This window comes from Anomaloglossus baeobatrachus, chromosome 7 (assembly GCF_048569485.1).
Source record: "Anomaloglossus baeobatrachus isolate aAnoBae1 chromosome 7, aAnoBae1.hap1, whole genome shotgun sequence".
NCBI lineage: Eukaryota > Metazoa > Chordata > Amphibia > Anura > Aromobatidae > Anomaloglossus > Anomaloglossus baeobatrachus.
This window is the reverse complement of record NC_134359.1, coordinates 207,846,562-207,869,802: the sequence shown is the minus strand read 5'-3', so window position 1 is coordinate 207,869,802 and position 23,241 is coordinate 207,846,562.

Here is a 23,241-nt window from a genome sequence, read left to right as displayed (position 1 = left end):
TTACAGGCCCTCATGCATGTCTCTATCCAGGGACAATGTGGAGCCTCTCAATTTTTGGCTGCCCTGCCAAAGGGCTATACTACAATAGACCCACTTCCTTACAATGGGCACTTCAAGTTTACAGGCCCTCATGCACGTCTCTACCCAGGGACAACGTGGAGCCTCCCAATTTTTGGCTGCCCTGCCAAAGGGCTATACTATAATACACCCACTTCCTTACAATGGGCACTTCAAGTTTACAGGCCCTCATGCACGTCTCAATCCAGGGACAATGTGGAGCCTCTCAATTTTTGGCTGCCCTGCCAAAGGGCTATACTATAATACACCCACTTCCTTACAATGGGCACTTCAGGTTTACAGGCCCTCATGCACGTCTCTATGCAGGGGCATTGGTGAACCTCACAATTTTGGACTGCCCTGGCAAAGGAAAATACTACAAAGACTCACTTCCTCAAAATGGGCACATTAGACTCAAGAGGCCTTCATGTACGTCTCTTCTCAGGGACATCGGAGTGCCACACAATGTTTTCACGTAAAATCTTTCATGTATTAATCTCAAAAAGTAACATACACCAGCTCTATCTCACTATTGGGTATGTGCCCTTAACATTTCTGCCATGAAAAATCATTTTGGGGTCATTTTGGAAGGTTTTCTGGTGAGTCCGTAAAAATGGCGTGAAACGCGGACAAAATTGTTCACAGCTGTGACTTTTGAGTGATAAATGCTTCAAGGGGTCTTCCCCATGCTGTTGCCATGTCATTTGAGCACTCTTCTGAGACTTTTGTGCCATTTTTAGGGTTTCTCCATGCTGCCGGGGGGTCATTTCACAAAAATACTCGGGTCTCCCATAGGATAACATTGGGCTCGTTGCTCGGCCCGAGTACACGAGTATCTTGGGAGGCTCGGCCCGAGCTTCGAGCACCCGAGCTTTTTAGTACTCGCTCATCACTAATCAGCACGTATCGTTTTGTGCTCGCGTAAACGTCTATCAATCTGAATAGCTAAGGTCATAGAGGCATCGAGACCAGAAGGGACAGGAAATTCCATCATAACATCTTTTACAGTATCCGCAAGACCCTTCCGAAAAAGTGTCGCAAGAGCATCATAATTCCATTTGGTAAGGACCGCCTACTTTCTGAATCTCTGGCAAACAATTTCAGCAGAATCCTAACCCTGGATCAATGCCATCAAAGCCTTCTCAGCTTGATCCACAACATTAGGATTGTCATACAACAATCCTAGGGCCTTAAAAAAGGAATTCACATCAGTAAGAAAAGGATCACTAGGTATCAAGGAAAAGGCCCAGTCCTGAGAGTCTCCGCGCAACAAGATGACAATCCTAACCTGCTGCACGGGTAAAATAAGCCGATATACCCTAAACCTCAGAAGCAGCATGCTCAACATGATCAGACAACTGGTTAATATCCATGCCAGCAAAATATTTTCCATGGAACCCAAAGAATAAGAGGAAAGATATACAGAATAAAAAAAAATCCTTCTATTGAGTACTTTCTTTGTTTGGCCGGTGATACTGTTATGAACTGGTAAGGACAATCACAAAAAATCCCAATAATCAGGAAAAATCAAAACAACAACAGTAGTTGGAAACTAAGCTGACCGCAATCCCCTATCTATCGTACAACACTAGAAGTAGCAGTTGGATGTTCCTAGCACACCTAGACACCTCGTCAATGCCGGAGAAACTTGCTACTCCTCAAAGATAAAAATGAGGAATTCAAACTTGCCTTGGAGCAGTCCCCAAAGAAATAGCAAGCTCCCAACATGTAACGATAGTGATGTAAGAAAACACAATAAACAGATAGAAATTATAGATTAGCAAAGGTGAGGCCCGACTTACTAGATACAACAGGACAGGACAGATAACTGACTGCAGCCAGCAAAAAAACCCTGCAAAATATACCAAAATCCTGATAGAAAAAAAGTCCTAAGACCACACTGTCTTCCCCCGCTATATCAGGTACTCTTGTGCCAGACACTTTAAACAGAACTGTAGATATAATGGGACGAAACAAAATCACAGAACAAATAATATTCTAAAGTGCAAATAATCCAAACATGAACAAGGAGAGAGGTCCCTTTCTTGCTGAAGGAACTGCCCTGCTCACTAAAGCAGAGAGATGGATCCTCACATACAAGAAACCAAACACAGAGCAAAATGGAATAAGCAGAAACACCCTTATGTGCAATTATAGCAATTAAGCACAGAAACTAGCAAACGTATCTGGAGTAGATTCAGGCACAGAATAAATAGGAGAAACTGAAGGGAGTACTCCCAGCCATCTTCAGAAGCAGCAGGAAATATTAATCGCCAGCGGCTGCCAGGCAGAAACTGCTCTCGTAAATGCATAGGCTGATCTGCAATAGGACTTCTTGGATTCCTAAGTAATTCCAACACCTGTTTGAGTCACAGATTCAGACTCAGCTTCATTAGCATTCCTAGCCACTAGAGGGAGCTCCACACCAGCACCCACTTGGATGACATTCACAACAGTGCACAGGGGTAGGATATACATACCAAGATGGGATATATATATATATATATATATACCAGGATGGGTACAAATAAACCAGGATGGGGATATATATACTAGGAGGGTCCCAGGATGGGGACATATATACCAGGAGGATGACATACAGTATATGCTAGGAAGGGGAAAATAAACCAGGATGGGGACATCCATAGCAGGTAGGGCCCAGGATAAGGGCATACATACCAGGAAGGGCCCAGGATGGGGACATATATATCAGGATGGGGATATATATACCAAGAGTAGGACATATATACCAGGAGTATATTATACAGAGCAGCAATGTGTGTGTGGGGGGATAGTTTATATAAAGAGGGGCAGCTTGTGTGGGGGGGTAATATACAAAGAGGCAGCTACATTTAGAGATATTATACAGAGGGGCAGTTTGCGGGAGATATTATACAGAGCTGCAGTGTGTGTGGGGGATATTATACCGAGGAACAGTGTGTGTGGGAATACTATACAGAGGAGCAATGTGTGTGGGTGGGGGAAATTATACAGAGGAGCAGTGTGTGGGGGGTATTATACAGAGGAGCAGTGTGTGAGGGGGATATTATACAGAGCAAAAGTGTGCATGTGGGAATATTATACAGAGGAGCAGCATGTGTGGGAATATTATACAGAGGAGCAATGTGTGTGGGGAATATTATACAGAGGAGCAGTGTGTGAGGGGATATTAAACACAGGGGCATTGTGTGTGTATATTATACATAGAGCCGGTGTGTGTGGGAACATTATATATAGGGCAGTTTGGGAGAGATATTATCGAGAGGGGCAGAGTAGAGGGTGTGAGTTGCATAATGAATAGAAAATATATTCCAGGCATTGACTAGGTTAAAAATAATGATTTTTACTTGAAATAATCATTTTTTCCTTCAAACTTTGCTTTTGTCAAAGAATGCTCCTTTGTAGCAATTACAGCTTTGCAGACCTTTGGCATTCTGTTAATTTGATGAGGTAATCTGGAGATATTTCCCCTCCCACAAGTTGAATTGGCTTGATAGGCACTTTTTGTATACCTACGGTCAAGCTGCTCCTTCAACAGCTCAATAGGGTTGAGATCTGGTGACTGTGCTGGCCACTCCATTACAGATAGAATACCAGCTGTCTGCTTCTTCCCTAAATAGTTCATGCATAATTTAGAGGTGTGCTTTGGGTCATTGTGCTGTTGTAGGATAAAATTGTCTGCAATCAAGCGCTGTCCACAGGGTATGGCATGGCGTTGAAAAATGGAGTGATAGGCTTCCTTATTCAAAATCCCTTTTACATTGTACAAAACTCCCACTTTACCAGCGCCAAAGCAACCTCAGACCATCAAAATACCTCCACTATGCTTGACAGATGGCGTCAAGCACTCTTCTAGCATCTTTTCAGTAGTTCTGCATCTTACAAATGTTCTTCTGTGTGATCCACACAGATCCACATGGATTTGCGGGTACTATTTAATGAAGCTGCCAGTTGAGGACCTGAGAGGCGTCGATTTCTAAAACTAGAGACTCTAATGTACTTGTCTTGTTGCTCAGTTGTGCAGCGGGGCCTCCCACTTCTCTCTCTACTCTGGTTAGAACCTGTTTGTGCTCTCCTTTGAAGGGAGTAGTGCACACCGTTGTATGAAATCTTCAGTTTCTTGGCAATTTTTTTCATGGAATATCCTTCATTTCTAAAAACAAGAATAGACTGTCGAGTTTCACATGAAAGTTCTCTTTTTCTGACCATTTTGAGAGTTTAATGGAACCAGCAAATATAATGCTCCAGATTCTCAACTAGCTCAAAGGAAGGTCAGTTTTATAGCTTCTCTAATCAGCAAAACTGTTTGCAGCTGTGCTAACATACTTGCACAAGGGTTTTCAAGTGATTTCTAAACATCCGTTAGCCTTCTAACACAGTTAGCAAACACAATGTACCATTAGAACACTGGAGTAATGGTTGTTAGAAATGGGCCTCTATACACCTATGTAGATATTGTATTAAAAACCAGATGTTTGCAGCTGGAATAGTCATTTACCGCATTAGCAATGTATAGAGTGTATTTCTGTGTAATTTAATGTTAGCATCAATGAAAAAAGTGTGCTTTCCTTTCAAAAATAAGGAACTATCTAAGTGACCCTAAACGTTTGAGTTGTAGTGTGTGTATATATATATATATATATATATATATATGAGGAAAAAATGAGGAAATCCAGCAAGGACTCAGCAAACCAGGATTGGAGTAAAATTTTCATTTCTTTATTAATCTTCAAAAGTTAAAAAAGGACCCACAAGGATCAGGAACCAATGTGAATGGTGTAGTCCCATTTGCGCTAGTTTTCTGCCATTCACATTGGTTCCTGATCCTTGTGGGTCCTTTTTAACTTTTGAAGATTAATAAAGAAATGAAAATTTTACTCCATTACTGGTTTGCTGCATCCTTGCTGGATTTCCTCATTTTTTCCTCATACTAATGGATTGACTCCTATTCCAGTCTGTGCAGGAACTTAACTATCAGGTGGGAAGAAACCTGTGAGCCTCATTGCTGGAGCTGGACACAGGCCTACGTACTCTGATACATATATATAAAAATATATATATATACTGTATATATGTATATATATATATATACTGTATATATATACACTCACACACGTTTTTCCAAGAGCGGCGGTGAGTGTGGAAGGTTTGAGGGGTGGAGGTGGAGCTGGGGCGGAGCCTGGGTGGAGTTTCATGGAGGCCCCGAAATTTTGCCAGTGTGGGGCCCTGAAATTCATAGTGGTGGCACTGGATAGATTTTTCACGATTATACATTTTATTGCTTTACTGTCTTACATAATACCAAGATTTTAGCACAGGTGTTTATTTGTGAGATTGTCAACCTCCATGGAGTCCCCTCTAATATTGTCTCGAATAGAGGAAGTCAGCTTATTGTCAACTGTTGGCGAACTTTCTGCTCCTTGATTAGAGATTAAACTAATCTAATTTGTTGGTGTTCCACCCTCAGTCTAATGGGCAAATAGAATGCCTGAATGAGAATTGGGAGTAATATTTGCATTGCTTTGTTTCAGATAATCATAAAGATTGGTTCTCGTTCATTCCTCTCACTGAATTTGCTATCAATAATTGCCACCATAAATTTTCTGGTATATCTCTTTTTTTGTGTCTATGGTCATCATACCCAGTTCTGTAGGTTTCAGGAGTGGCACTCTTCAGAGGTACCTGGGGAGGACCAACTGGTCTCAGCATGGGATAGGGTTCCACAGCATTTGTGTGTTATGAGTTCTAAATATAATCGTGCAGATGACTGTAGACACGTGCCTGGTCTGGACCTGTGTGTCGGTTATGTGGTGTTTTTATCTTCAAGAAACATTGAGCTTAAGGTACCTTCATTGAAGTTGGGATATTGGTTTATTGGTCTGTAGAAAATCATTGCAGTCATTAGTCCATTTGCTTTCCGCATGCCTTTACCAGCATCTTAGGAGATTCATAATGTGTTTCCATAGATCTCTGTTAAAGAAATATGTGGGTTGAGGGACCCCTCTTCCCTTAACTCCACCTCCTTTCTTAGTCTATTCAGGTGTCCAAAATCGTTGGTTTACTTTTAACTCACTGAGCTTTACAGAATTTGGTTCATTAGTGAGGTTATAGTCCTGAGTTGAGAACATGGTTTCCAGACTCAGCTATCCATGCTGATCGCTTGATTAGGATATTCCATCATCTCCATTCTAAGAGACTAGGTTCTGAGGGTCCAGTGGCCCCTCTTAGAGGGAGGGGTACCGTCAAGCAGAGTTTTGCACAAACTTCACAGACTGTTATGGTGGCATTGGACTCTGTTCAGATGGCAGATTCTGACACTACACCCAATGGTTTCTCTGGTGTCTGGGATCAACACAGGCAGACTTGAGTGTCGATCTGCTATATGCATATACAGTGCCTACAAGTAGTATTCAACCCCTTGCAGATTTAGCAGGTCTACACATTCGAAATTAACTTGGCATTGTGACATTTGGACTGTAGATCAGCCTGGAAGTGTGAAATGCACTGCAGCAAAAAAGAATGTTATTTCTTTTTTTATTTTTTTTTAAAATTGTGAAAAGTTTATTCAGAGGGTCATTTATTATTCAACCCCTCAAACCACAAGAATTCTGTTTGGTTCCCCTAAAGTATTAGGAAGTATTTCAGGCACAAAGAACAATGAGCTTCACATGTTTGGATTAATTATCTCTTTTTCCAGCATTTTCTGACTAATTAAGACCCTCCCCAAACTTGTGAACAGCACTCAAACTTGGTCAACATGGGAAAGACAAAGGAGCATTCCAAGGCCATCAGAGACAAGATCGTGGAGGGTCACAAGTAGAGTTGAGCGCGGTTCGCGGTTCGAGGTTCTCCAGTTCTAGGCTCAAGTGATTTTGGGGCCTGTTCTAGATCGAACTAGAACTCGAGCTTTTTGCAAAAGCTCGATAGTTCTAGAAACGTTCGAGAACGGTTCTAGCAGCAAAAAAACAGCTAAATCCTAGCTGGCTTTCCGCTGTAATAGTGTAAGTCACTCTGTGACTCACACTATTATGACATTTCAGTGTATAGTGTGCGAGAACAGCGCCTTCAGATCACTGCTGTTTCTATAAGATCGCCATTTTTTTTTTTCCTTGTCTTCCTTCCCTAAGCGCGCGCGTCTTCTGGGGCGGGCCAGCATGTCAGCCAATCCCAGACACACACACAGCTAAGTGGACTTTTAGCCAGAGAAGCAACGGCATGTGTGATAGGATGTCCATGTCACATGTCCCTGCATTATAAAACCGGACATTTTCCTCCAGGACGCCATTATCTCTTCTGCGTCTTTGGTGTCAGACATCACTGTCGCAGCTCCGTCCTCCTGAGTCCTATCGCCGATACAGCTGTATGCGCTCCATACACAGCGCTGGACAGCTTAGGGAGAGCACTTTCTATCAGTCCTTTTAAGGGCTCAAACCGGCAGGGTCAGAGCCATAGGTGACAGGTCCTGAAAACAGCGACAACGTCTGTGTAGCCAAGGTCAGGGATTTCGTCGCTGCATTTCACCATTAGGAGGGAATAGAAAGGCAGGCTTCCATTCCTCTACCCAGAGCCCCACAATCCTGGCACTGTACCCTCCTGTCCTCTGCACACTCCAACTCTTTTTAACTAAGCCATTATGCTAGCAAACAGTCAATGTACCTAGTGGCATCCTAAACGTGGCTATTGGACTTTTGTCTAGTCAAACTAGTGCAAAGATATTTGCAGCACGTCTGCCTGCATTGCACACTCAAACTCTTTTTAACTAAGCCATTATACTAGCAAACAGTCAGTGTACCTAGTGGCATCCTAAACGTGGCTATCGTACTTTTGTCTAGTCACACTATTGCAAAGATATTTGCAGCACGTCTGCCTGCATTGCACACTCAAACTCTTTTTAACTAAGCCATTATACTAGCAAACAGTCAGTGTACCTAGTGGCATCCTAAACGTGGCTATTGTACTTTTATGTAGTCAAACTACTGCAAAGATATTTGCAGCACGTCTGCCTGCATTGCACACTCAACCTTTTTTTAACTAAGCCATTATACTAGCAAACAGTCAGTGTACCTAGTGGCATCCTAAACGTGGCTATTGTACTTTTGTCTAGTCACACTATTGCAAAGATATTTGCAGCACGTCTGCCTGCATTGCACACTCAAACTCTTTTTAACTAAGCCATTATACTAGCAAACAGTCAGTGTACCTAGTGGCATCCTAAACGTGGCTATTGGACTTTTGTCTAGTCAAACTAGTGCAAAGACATTTGCAGCACGTCTGCCTGCATTGCACACTCAAACTCTTTTTAACTAAGCCATTATACTAGCAAACAGTCAGTGTACCTAGTGGCATCCTAAACGTGGCTATTGGACTTTTGTCTAGTCACACTATTGCAAAGATATTTGCAGCACGTCTGCCTGCATTGCACACTCAAACTCTTTTTAACTAAGCCATTATACTAGCAAACAGTCAGTGTACCTAGTGGCATCCTAAACGTGGCTATTGGACTTTTGTCTAGTCACACTATTGCAAAGATATTTGCAGCACGTCTGCCTGCATTGCACACTCAAACTCTTTTTAACTAAGCCATTATACTAGCAAACAGTCAGTGTACCTAGTGGCATCCTAAACGTGGCTATTGTACTTTTGTCTAGTCACACTATTGCAAAGATATTTGCAGCACGTCTGCCTGCATTGCACACTCAAACTCTTTTTAACTAAGCCATTATACTAGCAAACAGTCAGTGTACCTAGTGGCATCCTAAACGTGGCTATTGTACTTTTGTGTAGTCAAACTAGTGCAAATATATTTGCAGCACGTCTGCCTGCATTGCACACTCCAACTCATTATAACTAAGCCATTATACTAGCAAACACTCAGTGTACCTAGTGGCATCCTAAACGTGACTATTGTACTTTTGTCTAGTCACACTATTGCAAAAATATTTGCAGCACCTCTGCCTGCATTGCACACTCAAACTCATTGTTACTAAGCCATTATACTAGCAAACACTCAGTGTACCTAGTGGGATACAAGAAGTGGCTGTTGTACTCCATTAGTGCCCCACTGGTGCAAATCTATGTGCAGCACCTCTGCATGACACCCTCCTGCTCTGTTTTTAATGAGCTATAATGATAGCAAAAAATACTGCCATTTAGTGGCATCATAGAACTGGCTGTTGTATTCCATTAGTGACCCACTGGTGCCAAGCTATTTCTATCACCTCTGCATGACACCCTCCTGCTCTGTTTTTAATAAGCTATAATGATAGCAAAAAATACTGCCATTTAGTGGCATCATAGAACTGGCTGTTGTATTCCATTAGTGCCCCACTGGTGCCAAGCTATTTATAGCACCTCTACATGACACCCTCATGCACATTTTGCTACGCTAATGTTATAGCAAACTCAGGGAATTCATTGCTGCATTTGATAATTCGGAGGGATAGAAAGTCAGGCTTCCTTTAGCTTTTCCTTCTGTTCATAGACAGCATCTCCAAGAGCAATTTCTCCTCCACGTCTAAGTGTGGAGAGGCAGCTAGTGCGCATGCGTGTGCCGATTTACCCCAGCTGCAGCCTAATTACAGTGTTTCGCCTAGTGAGTATGCTCAGCCTGACTGTGCCATTCCTGACGCTAAGCCTTCATTTCGGGATACAGCGCATGCTCCCACACTAAGTGTGAAAAGCCTCTTTGCACAGGTACTTGCATTCCGTGCCGGGTCTAAGTCCTGTTTTGTGCCTAGACACCATGCTAAAGCTGATAGTCTTTTTTCAGAGACTGTATTTCATGCTACTGAGCATGCTCAGGCACTTACTGCATCAGAGACTAGGTCCGGTAATGAACTCTTTGGCCCTGCCCCTGATGTGGGGGTCCCATATAGACCACAGGGCATCAGGTGTCCTCCCAAATGGCTTGCAGAGGCCCACCCCTATGACTTGTCACCGCATTATTGATGGTCAGACGATGACTGGTGAGGTGTTTGGGTCATGGCAGCCATGAGGTCATCATTGAAGTTGCGGTTCCAAATAGGACGCTAGTTATGCCACTCATGACGTGTCACTCTACTTTTGTCTCCAGGAGGTGCATTGTGGTTCACCCTGGTTTGGGGCGGACCCAGGTTATAAAAGGGGCTGGAGCCAACAAGGAGGTGCGCAGTCTTCTATTATGCTCCGAAAGAGCACACCTCCATGTGTTGAACCCATTGCGGCTTTAGGCCAGAGGTAGGCAGGGATAGGGTGTCGATGCAGGCCACCACCACAGTTGGTAACGCAGAACGGTTAAGACCAGCTCCTGTCCTACCAGTCCTGCTTGTGCAGCCCAGTGGCATTAACAGGCCTGCTGCTGCTGATGCGCCTGCTGTCCACAGGTGTGCCCCTACGCACACGGTCAGCGTACTCAATGGCCCCTGTGTTGTTAACAGGGAGTTCCTGGGCTGGGTGGGCATGTGGACCCTGTGACGCTAACAGGGCTCCCAGTCTCCAGATCCGAATGGCGTCTAACTCGGTTCAGGCTACTATTAGTTTCATAGCCACACAGCTCTGTATCCTCCACCAAACCTTCCAGTTGCCAACCTCTCCTTTTCCAACTGGGAGCACGGTGGACACTGACTGCTGATGGGGATATATACCTTTCTCTTTCTTTTCTTATTAATTTTCGTTATATAGCGGTAACATAGTATATACCACTTTATCCAAATCTGCCAGTCCCACTGTAACAGATGGTGTTTCTTCAGCAAATGTTACTGTTGCTTAACCACCAAATCCACGGACCAAAACTTTTTTCCCCTTTCCAACACACCTGTTCCCCTTTCCACCAGCATCTGTCCTTTTTCAACTCATTTTGGTATATGACCAAAAGTGCAACTCTGCATGGACACCGTACTCAACGCCATCTCAGCACAGCAGCCAGCCCTCGGTCCCTCAGATGTGGACAAGTAAAAGACCATTTCCTCCTATCCATGACAAAGCATTGAGATTCACTCTGTGCAGCACTGGTGTTTAGTGGAAAAGCAGATCTAAGATTGCGTACCACATTCTGCAGATACTCCTGTATACGTGCGTCCATTTCTATGGCAGGAATTATTTCGCCAAATTTTGTCTTGTACCGGGGATCTAACAGTGTGGCAACCCAGTATTCAGGATTACTTTGAATTCGTACAATCCGAGGGTCATGTTGTAGGTAGTGCGGCAAGAAGGCGCTCATGTGTCTTGTGCATCCAGGAGGACCAAGTCCTTGGTGTGTTGGTGGCAGAGAGGTGAGAATCGTGCCTCCTTCCTCTGCCCTCTCCCCACAACCTCGCACAACCGAAATGTGAGCAAGCTCTCACTCATCTGCTGAGTCTTCCATGCCCATCGCCAGTTCGTCCTCCATTTCTTCATGGGCTCCTGCACCTTCCTCAACACTTTTTGCTGATACTATGCGCCCTTGTTAATCCCTCTCCCTCATCATGACTGCCGCATAGGTGTCGCTGACCATCTGGACCTCGTAGATCTTGTTATCCCTTCCGCATATGACTCCTCCTGTACTTCCTCCCCTTCCTCTTGTCCCAACACCTGACTCCGAATAATAATTACAGTGTGCTCCATCATGTAGATGACCAGAATTGTCACGCTGAGAATGACATTGCCAGTGCTAAACATCTTCGTCGACATTTGTAAACTGTGTAGCAGGGTGCATAGGTCCTTGATCTGACACCACTCCAGCAGCGTGATCTGCACCACCTCTGGATCAAGTTATCCCAGGCTATATGTCATAACGTATTGCAGCAGGGTTCGGCGGTGCTGCCACAAATGCTGCAACATGTGCAGATTCAAATTCCTGCGTGTGGGCACATCGCATTTCAGGCGTTTAACCACCATACCTAAAGACTTCTGTAGCGACGAAAGTTGTTGAGCTGCTGTGTGCGCACGATGGAAGTGAGCACATAGCGAGCGTGCCCGCTGCACAAGGCCATATAGGCCGTGATGGTATTTTAAAAATTGCTGGAGAATTAGGTTCAACACGTGAGCCATACAAGGCACGTGTGTCACATTGCCCTGATGATGGCACGCAGCCAGGTTTGCATCATTGCCGCACACGGCTGTTAAGTCACCAACGGAGTACGCTCCGTCAAATTGTACTCCGATCGCCAGGTGACAACGTGTTCCTTTCATGCATAGTGCTGATGATGGGAGAGGAGTCGAGGCCAGCGGCGCAGGTGGACGCAGGTTATGCTCACCCACTGGGCTGCATTACCTTGACAGATGCAGAATCTCTGGCTGAATGTAGCTGGTGGGTATCTCACAGATGAAATACCATCATTCAGCTACAACCAATGGGAAGACACCACACCCTTTTTTATGCCCATCCTGTCTGCAGACCACTGCCAGACATAGCTCTGCTTTTACCCCCAGTTCAGTTTTATGATTTTGTGTGCTTGTTACCTGACTACTTTTCCTGCTTGCTGTTTATGTACCTTGTTGGCCGATCCGCATTTCACCTCTGCTTGTTTTCTGATTATGTCCTGGCCGTCCCATTCTGTTCCTGTTCCTCAATTAATGTTTTGACCCTGCCTGACTACTATTCTCTGGAACTGCAGCCTTCCACAGGTATTGATCACCTTGGGCCCTGTGTGATTCCTAATCCCTGTATAGGGGTTAAAGGGTTTCAGGGTTCTAGGGGTCCTGCTTGGTGAGTGGCTTCCCTCTAGCCTATCATTTACAGCCCATCTGAGTGTGTGGATCAAGGAAGGCGTTACACCGTGCTCTCTGCAGAAGGCCATGTGGGCCAGGATAGTGCTTTAAAAATTGCTGGACAACCAGGTTCAACACGTGAACCACACAAGGCACGTGTGTCACATTGTCACAGCAAAGGGCCGCACCCATGTTTGCATCATTGTCGCACCCGGCCTTCCCTGGCTGCTGGTTGAGTGGAGACAACCATTGATGAAACTCGGTCTCCAGAGCTAACCGTCCACAACTTCTCAGCGGTGTGACTCACATTTCCCATACATTTCAAAGTAAACATTTGACCGCCTGATGGCATTGAGCTCTGCTGCCAGCATAGTAAGGAGGTGTGTGGTAGTCCTTGTGCGCAGTTACAAGGAAGGGTGGCCTGACCACACAGGGATTGCGCCAAGGTGGAGGACCCACATGAGGTTGAAGAGGCAGAAGCAGTGTATTAACATCTACATACAAAAGAAGGATTGAAGCAACTCGTGTGGACGGCAAGACTTGTACAGCAGACCCTTCTCCATCTCTCCCCACAGTAACCCATTGCCCAGTCAGCGACATGTAACGCCCCTGTCCATGCTTACTGGGCCAATTATCTGTGGTGAAATGCACCCTGTCACACAGAGTTTCTCAAGGAATCAGTGATGTTTAGTGCGACATGCTGGTGTAGCGTGTGCACGCCTTTGTTGGAGAAGGAGTGGCGCCTGGGCATCGGCTCTTGGGGCACTGCGATGGGCATAAGGTCTCGAAAATCCTCGGTTAAAAAGGTTGGAAAGGCAGCATTTTGGTAGCCAACAGTTTCCAGATGCTGAAAGTCAACCTCTAAGCCATGTCATGCCCTTCTAAAAGCATGTAAAACACAGCGAGGGGACTCCAACCACAGTCTCCCTCGTTGCCACTAATTGGGCCACACACACCCCACTTGACTGGCATCAGTTGACCTTCCCTTTTGAAAAAGAAAAAGATGCTTTGCATGAAGCACTCTCAAAAATACGCGTGCCTTTCCCGTCCCCTGGCTGACCCAGGGGAAGAAAAGTCCTCTGAGAGCCATGACTTGTTCATCTTGGTTCTTTTAGAAACACAGCGAGGGGACTCCAACCACAGTCTCCCTCGTTTCCACTAACTGGGCCACACACACCCCACTTGACTGGCATCGGTTGAGCCCCCTTTTGAAAAAGAAAAAGATGCTTTGCATGAAGCACTCTCAAAAATACGCGTGCCTTTCCCGTCCCCTGGCTGACCCAGGGGAAGAAAAGTCCTCTGAGAGCCATGACTTGTTCATCTTGGTTCTTTTAGAAACACAGCGAGGGGACTAAAACCACAGTATCCCTCGTTTCCACTAACTGGGCCACACACACCCCACTTGACTGGCATCGTTTGAGCCCCCTTTTGAAAAAGAAAAAGATGCTTTGCATGAAGCACTCTCAAAAATACGCGTGCCTTTCCCGTCCCCTGGCTGACCCAGGGGAAGAAAAGTCCTCTGAGAGCCATGACTTGTTCATCTTGGTTCTTTTAGAAACACAGCGAGGGGACTCCAACCACAGTCTCCCTCGTTTCCACTAACTGGGCCACACACACCCCACTTGACTGGCATCGGTTGAGCCCCCTTTTGAAAAAGAAAAAGATGCTTTGCATGAAGCACTCTCAAAAATACGTGTGCCTTTCCCGTCCCCTGGCTGACCCAGGGGAAGAAAAGTCCTCTGAGAGCCATGACTTGTTCATCTTGGTTCTTTTAGAAACACAGCGAGGGGACTCCAACCACAGTCTCCCTCGTTTCCACTAACTGGGCCACACACACCCCACTTGACTGGCATCGGTTGAGCCCCCTTTTGAAAAAGAAAAAGATGCTTTGCATGAAGCACTCTCAAAAATACGTGTGCCTTTCCCATCCCCTGGCTGACCCAGGGGAAGAAAAGTCCTCTGAGAGCCATGACTTGTTCATCTTGGTTCTTTTAGAAACACAGCGAGGGGACTCCAACCACAGTCTCCCTCGTTTCCACTAACTGGGCCACACACACCCCACTTGACTGGCATCGGTTGAGCCCCCTTTTGAAAAAGAAAAAGATGCTTTGCATGAAGCACTCTCAAAAATACGTGTGCCTTTCCCGTCCCCTGGCTGACCCAGGGGAAGAAAAGTCATCTGAGAGCCATGACTTGTTCATCTTGGTTCTTTTAGAAACACAGCGAGGGGACTCCAACCACAGTCTCCCTCGTTTCCACTAACTGGGCCACACACACCCCACTTGACTGGCATCAGTTGACCCAATTTTCAAGATGAAAAAGATGCTTTGCATGAAGCACTCTCAAAAATACGCGTGCCTTTCCCGTCCCCTGGCTGACCCAGGGGAAGAAAAGTCCTCTGAGAGCCATGACTTGTTCATCTTGGTTCTTTTAGAAACACAGCGAGGGGACTCCAACCACAGTCTCCCTCGTTTCCACTAACTGGGCTACACACACCCCACTTGACTGGCATCGGTTGAGCCCCCTTTTGAAAAAGAAAAAGATGCTTTGCATGAAGCACTCTCAAAAATACGCGTGCCTTTCCCGTCCCCTGGCTGACCCAGGGGAAGAAAAGTCCTCTGAGAGCCATGACTTGTTCATCTTGGTTCTTTTAGAAACACAGCGAGGGGACTCCAACCACAGTCTCCCTCGTTTCCACTAACTGGGCCACACACACCCCACTTGACTGGCATTGGTTGAGCCCCCTTTTGAAAAAGAAAAAGATGCTTTGCATGAAGCACTCTAAAAAATACGCGTGCCTTTCGCCTCCCCTAGCTGAGCCAGGGGAAGAAAAGTCCTCTGAGAGCCATGTCCACATTGTCAGTGGACAGACATGTGTGCTTATCTGCCAGCAGACCCCCAGCAGCACTGAAGACAGGTTCCGAGAGAACGCTGGCTGCAGGACACGACAAGATCCCCAAGGCGTACGTGGCGAGCTCAGGCAATTTATCCAGATTGGAAGCCTAAAATGAGCAGGGCTCAAGTTGCACAATAATGGAATCGATGTTTCCTTGCATATACTCATATATCTGTGTGTCCTCCTCTTTTTCCTTGTCCAGCTCTTTTGTTTTCGCATGAGTATATGTCCTTGTCACTTTCCCATGTGTTTGAGTTGTTTGTCACCTTTTGGACCCCTTTGAGGGTGTTTTCTATGTGTTTTTATGTGTTTGTGAATGCCTGCCATTGTTTCCTATGCAGTTCGAGTTCAGTTCGTCGAACGTTCGACGAGCCGAATTCGAACGGGACCTCCGTTCGGCGAACCGACCTCGAGCCGAACCGGGACCGGTTCGCTCATCTCTAGTCACAAGGCTGGCAAGGGGTACAAAACCCTTTCCAAGGAGTTGGGCCTAACTTTCTCCACTGTTGGGAGCATCATCCGGAAGTGGAAGGCTTATGAAACTACTGTTAGCCTTCCACAGCCTGGACAGCCTTTGAAAGTTTCCACCCGTGCCGAGGCCATGCTTGTCCAAAGAGTCAAGGCTAACCCAAGGACAACAAGGAAGGAGCTCCGGGAAGATCTCATGGCAGTGGGGACATTGGTTTCAGTCAATACCATAAGTAACGTACTCCACCGCAATGGTCTCCGTTCCAGACGAGCCCGTAAGGTACCTTTACTTTCAAAGCGTCATGTCAAGGCTCGTCTACAGTTTGCTCATGATCACTTGGAGGACTCTGAGACAGACTGGTTCAAGGTTCTCTGGTCTGATGAGACCAAGATCGAGATCTTTGGTGCCAACCACACACGTGACGTTTGGAGACTGGATGGCACTGCATACGACCCCAAGAATACCATCCCTACAGTCAAGCATGGTGGTGGCAGCATCATGCTGTGGGGCTGTTTCTCAGCCAAGGGGCCTGGCCATCTGGTCCGTATCCATGGGAAGATGGATAGCATGGCCTACCTGGAGATTTTGGCCAAGAACCTCCGCTCCTCCATCAAGGATCTTAAGATGGGTCGTCATTTCATCTTCCAACAAGACAACGACCCAAAGCACACAGCCAAGAAAACCAAGTCCTGGTTCAAGAGGGAAAAAATCAAGGTGTTGCAGTGGCCTAGTCAGTCTCCTGACCTTAACCCAATTGAAAACTTGAGGAAGGAGCTCAAGATTAAAGTCCACATGAGACACCCAAAGAACCTAGATAACTTGGAGAAGATCTGCATGGAGGAGTGGGCCAAGATAACTCCAGAGACCTGTGCCGGCCTGATCAGGTCTTAAAAAAGACGATTATTAGCTGTAATTGCAAACAAGGGTTATTCCACAGAATATTAAAACTAAGGGTTGAATAATAATTGACCCACACTTTTATGTTGAAAATTTATTAAAATTTAACTGAGCAACATAACTTGTTGGTTTGTAAGATTTATGCATCTGTTAATAAATCCTGCTCTTGTTTGAAGTTTGCAGGCTCTAACTTATTTGCATCTTATCAAACCTGCTAAATCTGCAGGGGGTTGAATACTACTTGTAGGCACTGTATATATATCGACATATATATGATATATTCATAGACAGGCTAGCAAGAGTGCGCCTTTAATCTTATATGGGGAAACCTATCAAGTATGCTCCCTCCTATTTATACTGTTGAAATCCTTCTACCCGTGTCAGATATTGTTTTTTTCTGTGTTAGGCCTTGTGCGCACTAGGCGTTTTTGCCGCGTTTTTAGCGGCGTTTTTTACCGCGTTTTTGTGCTGAAAACGCAGTGACATTGCTTCCCCAGCAATGTCTATGGGTTTTCAGAAGTGCTGTCTGCACACAGCGTTTTTTTGTAGCTGCGTTTTTGTGGTGACCACAAAAATGCAGCATGTCAATTATTTCTGCGTTTTTCACTGCGTTTTTCACCCATTGAGTTCAATGAATGTTCAACAACGCAATGAAAAACGCATATAGCTGCGTTTCTATGACTAAAAACGCAGCTATAAACGCAAGGGGTGGGCAGTAAAGTGACGTGTACAGGAAGAGGATTCCTTCTGTTGGTAAGCACAGAAGCATGAATCCTCCCGGTACCGTCACCGCTGCTTCCACCTCCCGTCCGGTGCCATGTCAGCTCCGTGCGGCGCCTTGTCTGTGCGGGAGGTGGAGGCCGCGGCGAAAACCAAAGTGAACAGTAGAAAAAAAAAAATGTCATATATACTCACCTGTCTGCAGGGTCCCGGTGCCATGCCTGCTCCCAGCCCCTGTCTCGGTACCGCCGCTCTGGCTGTGTGCAGTCTCCCCGGGGCAGGACCTTGCTTGCAGGACCTGGCGGTGGATCACCTGATGCAGTCACCTGACGCATCAGCTGATCCTGCCATCAGGGGACTTTATCAGCTGATTACCGGCAGCTCCTGCAGCGATCGGACGGGATCAGACTCCTGTCCAATCGATCGCTGCAGGAGCTGCCGGTAATCAGCACAGCACATAAGTGAGTATTATTTTTTTTTTTCTACTGATGGATCAGCTGATTGTATAATCGGCTTTTATACAATCAGCTGATGTGTGATGTGATTCACGTCCTTTAACCTGACACATCATCTGATCGCTTTGCCTTCCAGCAAACCGATCAGATGATATTGGATCCGGATTGGACGGCGCGGGACCCTGACCCAGGATTACTGCGGAGGGGGGTTCTTTATTTCAATAAAGATGGAGTCACTAATTGTGTTGTGTTTTATTTCTAATAAAAATATTTTTCTGTGTGTTGTGTTTTTTTTTTTTATCATTACTAGAAATTCATGGTGGCCATGTCTAATATTGGCGTGACATCATGAATTTCGGGCTTAGGGCCAGCTGATAATATACAGCTAGCCCTAACTCCATTATTACCTAGCTAGCCACCCAGCATCAGGGCAGCTGGAAGAGTTGGATACAGCGCCAGAAGATGGCGCTTCTATGAAAGCGCCATTTTCTGGGGTGGCTGCGGACTGCAATTCGCAGTGGGGGTGCCCAGAAATCTTGGGCACCCTGCACTGTGGAGTCCAATCCCCAGCTGCCTAGTTGTACCCGGCTGGACTCAAAAATTAGGCGAAGCCCACGTCATTTTTTTTTTTTAATTATTTCCTGAAATTCATGAAATAATTAAAAAAAAAGGGCTTCTCTATATTTTTGGTTCCCAGCCGGGTACAAATAGGCAGCTGGGGGTTGGGGGCAGCCCGTACCTGCCTGCTGTACCCGGCTAGCATACAAAAATATGGCGAAGCCCATGTCATTTTTTTTTTCTTTTTGGGCAAAAAACTGCATACAGTCCTGGATGGAGGATGCTGAGCCTTGTAGTTCTGCAGCTGCTGTCTTCTCTCCTGCATACACTAGTGAATGGAGGATGCTGAGCCTTGTAGTTCTGCAGCTGCTGTCTGCTCTCCTGCATACACTAGTGAATGGAGGATGCTGAGCCTTGTAGTTCTGCAGCTGCTGTCTGCTCTCCTGCATACACTAGTTCTGCAGCTGTCTGCTCTCCTGCATACAATGAACATTTTGAAGGTAGGAAATGACATCAGACCTTTTTTTTTTTTTTTTTCATCAACAATCTTTAATGGCATTGTGCACTGATTAAAAACGCAGTGAGCAAAAACGCAGCAAAAAACGCACCAAATCGCGGCAAAAACGCATGCGTTTGTGCCGCGTTTTTTTAGCCGCGGGTGCATTTTTTGAGACAAAAACGCACATAAAAATGCAGCGTGAAAAAAATGCCTAGTGCGCACATACCCTTAGTCTTTGAGGTCTGGTGTTCCAGACTCTCTATAGTCAAAGATGTGTTTAGTGATGCTTTCTTCTTGGTGCAGCTGTGTTGTGTACTCCAGGTGTTTTGTAGTTTCTTCTTGCTGTTTTCCTCCTGAATCTCTTGTTGTCTTATCCGGTGTGTGTATCTGTCATGCACAGCTGAGGTGATTAATGGAGACATCCCGCCTCTGTTCATGAATTTGTCACAAAACAGCTCTTTGGTGCCCCCTTATCATCAAGACATTTATGGAAATGACAGACAATAGGTAAATGAAGCTGCTGATATTTTGCTATTATGCCAATTAAAGAAAGTCCCATAGTGAGGAAAAAGTATATATAGTATTTCACTGGTTCCAGCTGATGTTATATACAGTACAGACCAAAAGTTTGTACACATCTTTTCATCTCAAGAACAACCATTAAGAGGAGACTTTGTGCAGTAGGCCTTCATGGTAAAATAGCTGCTAGGAAACCACTGCTAAGGACAGGACAGGCAACAAGCAGAAGAGACTTGTTTGGGCTAAAGAACACAAGGAATGGACATTAGACCAGTGAAAATCAGTGCTTTGGTCTGATGAGTCCAAATTTGAGATCTTTGGATGCAACCACCATGTCCTTGTAGAAAAGGTGAACGGATGGACTCTACATGCCTGGTTCCCACTGTGAAGCATGGAGGAGGAGGTGTGATGGTGTGGGGGTGCTTTGGTGTTGACACTATTGGGTATTTATTCAAAATTGAAGGCATACTAAACCAGCATGGCTACCACAGCATCTTGCAGCGGCATGCTATTCAATCCGGTTTGCGTATGGTTGGACCATCATTTATTTTTCAACAGGACAATGACCCCAAACAAACCTCCAGGCTGTGTAAGGACTATTTGACTAAGAAGGAGATTGACCTGGCCTCCACAGTCACCAGACCTGAACCCAATCGAGATTGTTTGGGGCGAGCTGGGTCGCAGAGTGAAGGCAAAAGGGCCAAAAAGTACTAAGCATTTCTGGGAACTCCTTCAAGACTGTTGGAAAACCATTTCCGGTGACTACCTCTTGAAGCTCATCAAGAGAATGCCAAGAGTGTGCAAAGCAGTAATCAAAGCAAAAGGTGGCTACTTTGAAGAACCTATAATATAAGACATATTTTCAGTGGTTTCACACTTTTTTAAGTATTTCATTCCACATGTTTTCATTCATAGTTTTGATGTCTTCAATGTGAATCTACAATTTTTAGAGTCATGAAAATAAAGAAAACTCTTTGAATGAGAAGGTGTGTCCAAACTTTTGGTCTGTACTATATACATATATACCTCAGGTACCTTCCCTACCAATTCCCACATTAATAAAAGCAAAATATTCGCTGCCACCATCAATTATTTATTTGTAGAGTGGACACCCATTAGATAGCGTAAGGTATATTCGGGTTCGTTATTTAGAGCAAGAGGAACAAAGCTATTAAATTTTATATATTTAATCCTAAATTTTTTTATAAAAATATATAATATTTTACAAAGTGAACATGGACCACTTGGCAGTGCTCTCCCTGCTTGGGAAGTCTGATTAGGTGGACAGCCATGTCTTCATATATTTAGAGTTGCACCATACTCCTTTAATTTTTGGATGGTAGATTGCACAGTGCTCCATGGGTTGCTAAGAGTTTGGGATATTTTTTTATAGCCAAACTCTCCTTTACTCTTCTCCAGATCTTTACTCCTGACCTATCTAGTGTGTTTCTTGGATTGAAAGATGTTTTTGATTCCTAACGTTTTCAAACAAACTTTTGAGGTCTTTGTAGACCAGCTGCAGGTATACTGAGAATAAATTACACACAGTTGGACTTAATTTACTAACTCAGGATTTTATTTAGGGGTATCAGACAACAAGGAGCTGAATTAAAATTTGCATCACAATTTTCAGATTCATGTTAATATAATAATATTAAACCCTCTATTGTTTACTTTATACTTTGCAAACATTTGCTATTTTGTGTCAGTATATCACATAAAATCCCAATAAGGTCCCATTTAAGTCTGTGGGTATAATGTGAAAAATATGAAAAAGTTAACTGGGTATGATTACTTATGCAAGTTAACATGTATATATATATATATATATATATATATATATATATATATATATATATATATATATATATATATATATATATATATAATAGTAAGCTTGGATCTACACTGTTCAGCAAAAGAGGAGTAAACTTTTAACTTTCAGGCTCCATTACTCATTTTCTACTAGAGATGAGCGAGCCTTTAAAGGCTCGAGTTCGGCTCGGTTCGTCGAACGGAGGCCACGTTCGAGTTCGGCTCGACGAACGGCTCGACAAACCTCTCGATCCCCATTGAAAAGAATAGGAGGCAAACGCAAACACATAAAAACACATTATACATGTACACATACAGTTAATAAACATTGCCATTACACTTACAGGTCCCCGCGACGCGTCCTGCATTCTGTCTCCTGCCGCTTTTCCTTCCGATAATCGCTGCATCCTCCCAGTAACCAGCACCAATGATAGGACCTTCCGTGATGTCAAATTAGCCATGTGACCAGTCACGTGTCTATTATCTCATTGGCTGCAGACTGGTCACATGACTATGACGTCATGCTAGGTCCTGTCAGTGCATCTCTCCGGAAAGCGATGTTCGTTTGAGCATGTCCTTTTACCAGCGAGATGCTCTGGCACATCATGGGCTTCCCCATCCATGCATGTCAGCTCTCTTTACAGAGTCAGCCCACAAGCAGGGACTAGCTGTCACAGCCGGTATATAGCGGCATCATTGCTATGGTAACCCGTCTGTCAGCGGTGACTTCACCGCTAACAGCCGGCAGCCTCTGGTCACATACAGAGTGATTGCTGCATGGAGCAGCAGCGTCTTCTTCCCATGCAGTGCTGTCTGATGTAGCAGAGCTGCATGGGTTGAAGGGGAAAGAAAACAGAAGAGCAGGATCGTGGAGGGCTGACAGGGAGTAATAAACATGGAGTCTCTAAGTGTGTCTGTGTATTTATTTCTATTAAAGTATTTTTTCTCTGTGTGGTGTCTTTTTTTTAACCCTTATTGGAGATTCTTAATGGCCGGGTCAAACTTGCCTGACATTAAGAATCTCTGACTTAATACTAGCTAGTAAAACAAAGCTAGTATTAACTCATCATTACCCAGCAAGCCACCCGGCTTCAGGGCAGCTGGAAAAGTTGGATACAGTGCCAGATAATGGCACTTCTATAAAAGCACCATTTTCTAGGGCAGCTGCGGACTGCAATTCACAGCAGAGGCGCCCAGAAAGCTCGGGCTAACCTCCAATCCCCAGCTGCCTAGTTGTACCTGGCTGGACACAAAAATGGAGCGAAGCCCACGTTGATTTTTTTTTAATTATTTCATGAAATTCATGAAATAATTAAAAAAAGGGCTTCCCTATTTTTTTTGTTCCCAGACGGGTACAAATAGGCAGCTGGGGGTTGGGGGCAGCCCTTGCCTGCCTGCTGTACCTGGCCAGCATACAAAAATATGGCAAAGCTCACATAATTTTTTTTTTTCAGTTTTTTGGCAAAAAAAATAAAAAATGCTTCCCTGGATTTTCCATTGCCAGTGAAGGTAACACCAAGCAGTGGGGGTTAGCAGCCAGTAGATGCTTGGATTACCCTTAGCTAGCAATACAAAAAATGCAGCAGCAGCCCATATTTTTATTTTTAATTATTTATTTAAATAACTAAAAAAAAAGTGGGCTTCCCTTTATTTTGATTGCCTGACATCACGGTACTGTAAAAATAATTCA